A 6322-nucleotide genomic window follows, 5' to 3' on the forward strand; every position below is an offset into this window, starting at 1 on the left:
AATAATTTCCTTCCCAGTTTCCTCATTTATTCAATAAGGAATTCATCATAGATTGGCTTACAGTTATAGAATTTCCATTATACAAAGTCCACAATGAAAACCAAAAACAGAATTTTGAACTTTCACCAGAAAGATTATTGAAATATGCTTGCAGGAAGGATTCCATTGAAAGAAATATTATTTGATTTTAGTGTTTTCCATAGCTATGTATTCCTCAGGGTCAACAATTTGCCAGAAAAATACTAAACTGTTTTTCTTATGCTCTGGAACAACGTTTTCAGGAAGGTATGAATGTGATTAGATAGACCGCTAAATTTTAGCCAGAGAGAAGACACCTTCTTGAAGAGAGCATCAGCATTTCCAAAATGCCTTTAAAATTTGAAGAAATTATTTCCAAATGTAATTTTTATATTTTAAGTTGATTTATATTTTGAAAACGAAAATAAACCATTGCATTTTCGTAATGCAAAATACTGTCAGTTGAGCTTTAATGAAATCTTGACTGGTACGGTCGGGTAGACAGAATAAACATTCCCTCCCAAATAGAAATGTTTATTCCAGGTGGAAGCATGAGACAGGTTCGGGAGGGCAGACGGGGGATATTAAGAAAAGGAGGTCAAAAATATATATGCCTTAGCTTGGATTTCCTTGAAAGTTGAACCTGAGTGAGTATGCAGTAAGTTTATTTAGGAAGAGTATGAGGAATCAGGAGGGAGAAAGAGGAAAGACAGAGAAGAGGAAAGAGAAAAAGCCAACACCGGGATGCTTTCTACAGCTGGGGTTCAATTCTATTGGAAACCTCTGATCGGATTATGAAATACCTCCTGTTGTACGGGAGGCTGAAACCTTTATCCGTGGACTCTCACCCTTCAGTTGAGAATTGTCCCAGGGGCAACAACTCCCCTTACTTCTGATGTCTGTTTCTATGATGTTGGTAAAAGGCCCTCAGAAAGAAAAGCAAAACAAACATATCACTTACATTTAAAGTAAACATATACTAAGTGACGATGAGATGAAGCTGAGCTCACACAGAACTGACCACCATAGCTAAGCACTAGAAGTATTTACTACAATAGGTATTCCTGGCCAATATTTAGAACTTTTCTTTGTTAAGTGAAATGATTTATTATAGAGTCTGATTATCTGGATAAATGCCTCAATTCTACCCAGGGGCAAATATTCAACATGTTCTTTTTTACCACAAATAAGTTGTAATTCTCTTTTGTAATTGACTTTTCCAATTCCAAGTCTGTCTCTTATACCATCCCATCGTTTGCATATTTCTTAGCTCTTTTCCTTTCTTAGCTCTCCTCTCTCCATTCATTCAGCAAACATTTGCTTGTTTCCTATTATAGGCCAGGAGATGTGAGGGGGTATGCTACGCACAGTGCTAAGCACTTCACCTGAATAATCTTATTTACTATCGTGGACAATCCTATGAAAGACATACCATTGTTATCCCCATTTTATAGATGAGAACATTCAGATTCAGTTCAGTTCGGTTCAGTTCAGTTGCTCAGTCGTGTCCGACTCTTTGTGACCCCATGAATCGCAGCACACCAGGCCTCCCTGTCCATCACAAACTCCTGGAGTTTACTCAAACTCATGCCCATCAAGTCGGTGATGCCATCCAGCCATCTCATCCTCTGTTGTCCCCTTCTCTTCCTGCCCTCAATCCCTCCCAGCATCAGGGTCTTTTCCAGTGAGTCAGCTCTTTGCATGAGGTGGCCATAGTATTGGAGTTTCAGCTTCAGCATCAATCCTTCCAATGAACACCCAGGACTTATCTCCTTCAGGATGGACTGGTTGGATCTCCTTGCAGTCCAAGGGACTCTCAAGAGTCTTCTCCAACACCACAGTTCAAAAGCATAAATTTTTCGGCGCTCAGCTTTCTTCACAGTCCAACTCTCACATCCATACATGACCACTGGAAAAACCATAGCCTTGACCAGACGGACCTTTGTTGGCAAAGTGATGTCTCTACTTTTTAATATGCTATCTAGTTTGGTCATAACTTTCCGTCCAAGGAGTAAGTGTCTTTTAATTTCATGGCTGCAATCACCATCGGCAGTGATTTTGGAGCCCAAAAAAATAAAGTCTGACACTGTTTCCACTGTCTCCCCATCTATTTCCCATGAGGTGATGGGACCAGATGCCATGATCTCAGTTTTCTGAATGCTGAGCTTTAAGCCAACTTTTTCACTCTCCTCTTTCACTTTCATCAAGAGGCTTTTCAGTTCCTCTTCACTCTCTGCCATAAGGGTGGTGTCATCTGCATATCTGAGGTTATTGATATTGATTCCAGCTTGTGCTTCTTCCAGCCTAGCGTTTCTCATGATGTATTCTGCATATAAGTTAAATAAGCAGGGTGACAATATACAGCCTTGATGTACTCCTTTTCCTATTTGGAACCAGTCTGTTGTTCCATGTCCAGTTTTAACTGTTTCTTCCTGACCTGCATACAGATTTCTCAAGAGGCAGGTCAGGTGGTTTGGTATTCCCATCTGTTTCAGAATTTTCCACAGTTTATTGTGATCCACACAGTCGAAGGCTTTGGCGTAGTCAATAAAGCAGAAATAGATGCTTTTCTGGAACTCACTTGCTTTTTCAGTGATCCAGCGGATATTGGCAATTTGATCTCTGGTTCCTCTGCCTTTTCTAAAATCAGCTTGAACACCTGGAAGTTCTTGGTTCAGTGGCTTGGAGAATTTTGAGCATTACTTTGCTAGCGTGTGAGATGAGTGCAATTGTGCAGTACTTTGAGCATTCTTTGGGATTGCCTTTCTTAGGGATTGGAATGAAAACGGACCTTTTCCAGTGTTGTGGCCACTGCTGAGCTTTCCAAATTTGCTGGCATATTGAGTGCAGCACTTTCACAGCATCATCTTTCAGGATTTGAAATAGCTCAACTGGAATTCCATCACATCCACTAGCTTTGTTCGTAGTGATGTTTTCTAAGGCCCACTTGATTTCACATTCCAGGATGTCTGGCTCTAGGTGAGTGATCACACCATTGTGATTATCTGGCTCATGAAGATCTTTTTTGTACAGTTCTTCTGTGTATTCTTGCCACCTCTTCTTAATATCTTCTGCTTCTGTTAGTTCCATACCATTTCTGTCCTTTATTGAACCTATCTTTGCCTGAAATGTTCCCTTGATATCTCTAATTTTCTTGAAGAGATCTCTAGTCTTTCCTGTTCTGTTGTTTTCCTCTATTTCTTTGCATTGATCACTGAGGAAGGCTTTCTTATCTCTCCTGGCTATTCTTTGGAACTCTGCATTCAAATGGGAATATCTTTCCTTTTCTCCTTTGCTTTTCACTTCTTTTCTTTTCACAGCTATTTGTAAGGCCTCCTGAGACAACCATTTTGCCTTTTTGCATTTCTTTTCCAAGGGGATGGTCTTGATCCCTGTCTCCTGTACAATGTCACGAACCTCTGTCCATAGTTCATCAGGCTCTCTGTCTATCTGAACATTCAGATACAAAGATGTAAAGTGACTAGCCTAAGGCCACACAGTTACTAAATGCCTGAGGCATATCCTAGGCACTGGACATAGTCCCTGTGCTCAGGCTGATTTGAGAAGAACAGTGTAGGCATTTACACCATTATCCCCAGTACCTCACAACTTCTGTACAGATACCCTCTCCTGTGTGGCTTTGCGGATCCTCAGAGTAGAGGCATGATATATTTTTTTCACCCTGTGGATGCTGGGTCTGGCCACATGACTTGCATTGGCCGATGGAATGTTTGCAAACATGATATAAACAGAAGTTTAAAATTGATTGCAAAGTTGAACTAGTATTCTTACACTTTTCCCATGCATGTATGCAGACTTAGCTTTGAAGGAGAGTTTGGAATTCGCTGGGATTTGGCACAGCTAGAATATGAGGCTTCACAGAGGAATAGATGACTAGGGTGTCCAACTATCCCAATCTGTATGGAAATGAGGAATTTTCCAGGAGATAGAACCTGTAATGCTATCACTGGGATATCTCTGGGCTAACCAGCATGGTTGGTCACCCTAGGCTGGAAAAGTAACATTATGGACAAGTAAGAAGATGGTTTTTCTTTTCACTTACTCAAGTGCTTTATAGAAAATAAAACAAAATTAAGGAGAAATTGGGACTTCCCTGGTGGCCTAGTGGATAAGACTCTGCCTGCCAATGCAGGGGACATGGGTTCGATCCCTGGTCCAGGAAGATCCCACATGCCTCGGAGTAACTAACCCCGTGTGCTGCAGCTACTGAGCCCGTGCTCTAGAAACTGTGCTCCTCAACAAGAGAAGCCACTCCGATGAGAAGCCCTCACACCACAAGGAAGAGTAGCCCCCGCTAGCTGCAACTATAGAAAGCCTGCACAAACAGCAATGAAGACACAGCGCAGCCAAAAATAAATAAATTAATTGAAAAAACATTAAGGAGAAATTAGTGGAACCTAGGGAGTCATGAGTGCATAGAGGAAAGTACTTGATATGTATGTTCTTTGCTATCTAGATCCATGCAAAGATTTACCTTCCTAAAAATATCTCTCCTGAAGTTATAAATGCATACATATGATTGCACATTTTGCTCACTTGAGCACAAACTTTAAGTATAGGGAACAATTCAGTCAGTAAGACTGACATAATGGTAACAGTTCACAATAGGGGAGAGAGGGGCATATGAGAATCTAGAGGCTGGACTCTGATATAGCAAAATAAAAAGTTCAGTAAATTTTCTCCCCACCAAATATTATAAAAGTGGAAGAAATTCAGTGTTATGAAAATTGACCAAAATAATACAACAAGTTGAGAAGTGTGTATTGTTTTAAAAAAGGAAAAGAAAGCTGATATTTTTTACAATAACAGTGAGGGTCTGTGATATTTCCTCCTGAAGCTGCTCCCATCCCTCATCTCAGCTAATAGGGCAATGCATAAAACAAGCAGCTTTGTGTCTGGAGGGGATGTCTTGATTTGGATCAGAACACAACCAGTGTTATCATCTAATAAAAACCGTGACAAATGGCACACGAATTGGGAAGCAAATGGATTTAAGTGGCAGTGAATTGGGAAGACAAGAGGTTCAGTTAGCCTGAGGTTACAGTCCTGGCTAGAACAAAAGATGGAATAGCAAACTAGCCAGAAATTTTACAGAGATGTATTAGAAACACATCTGCAGAGGAAAGACTGGAGAGAGCCCAAGCCATCCACACATCCGGGGCTGATTTTGATACTGCCTAAAACTGCGCAGGAGACATGACAGCTCAGAGGCAAGCCAATCTGGGCACATTTAAAAACTGCCTGAACGTTGAATGCACTCCTTAGCAGAAAAACATCTCCACCAACATAAAGTGCAAACTATTCTGGCTTGAGGTGTTTGAACACAACTTCTGTCCAATCAATAGCTGACTACTGAGCTATGCAAAAACAGAGATGTGACTTTGAGGTATTCAGGCTTAAAGGCAAAAACAAGAATTAAAAAAATATATATTTAACAAATATACCAGTAGCTGCACAATATAGGGAAACAAATTCCATAAATGCAGTTCAGATAAGTTACAAAACAAATAAGCAACAGCAACAAGAAACTGAGTGGGATTACAATCAAGAGTTGCAATAATAGGTTATCCAAACATCTGGTGTTCTACAAAAATAAAAAACTATATGACATGGAAAGAAACAAAAAGTGTATCCCATTCTCAAGAAAAAAAAGAAAAAGGTCCCACATTTGGGATTTATCAAGTAAAGACTCTCAAGGAACTGTTCAATACATGTTCAAAGAGCTAAAGAAATTCTGCTTAGAGAATTAAATGGTAGTATGATGACAATAAGTTAACAAATAAGGAATTATGACAAAAGGATGGAAATTTTTAAAAATAAAAATTTTGGAATTGAAGAGTAGAACAAAGAAAAAATGATATTTTTGTAGGGGCGCTGAATAGCAAATTTTAAATAAAAGAAGAACCAGTGACTTTGAAAACACATTAAAAGAATTTACTCAGTTTTGAAGAACAGAGAAAAAAAAATGAAGCAAATTGAACAGATCCTAAGAGTCCTATGGGACAATGTCAAGCATACAGTATATGTGCTATGAAAGTCCTCACTGGAGAAGAGAGTGAGCAAAGGGCAGGAAAAAAATGTAAATAAAGAATGATTGAAAATATCCCGATACTGATAAAAAACTTGGTGTAAAGAGACTCAACCAACCCTACGTAGAATACAAACTCCAAAATTTTATACTTAATTTTATACCTAACTCCCAAAATTTATACCAAATTTTATATCTAGTAAAATTATTGAAAGCCAAGAATCTTAAAGGCAGTAAGAGAAAAATAATTCATGA

Source organism: Cervus canadensis, chromosome 6 (genome assembly GCF_019320065.1).
Source record: "Cervus canadensis isolate Bull #8, Minnesota chromosome 6, ASM1932006v1, whole genome shotgun sequence".
Classification (NCBI taxonomy): domain Eukaryota; kingdom Metazoa; phylum Chordata; class Mammalia; order Artiodactyla; family Cervidae; genus Cervus; species Cervus canadensis.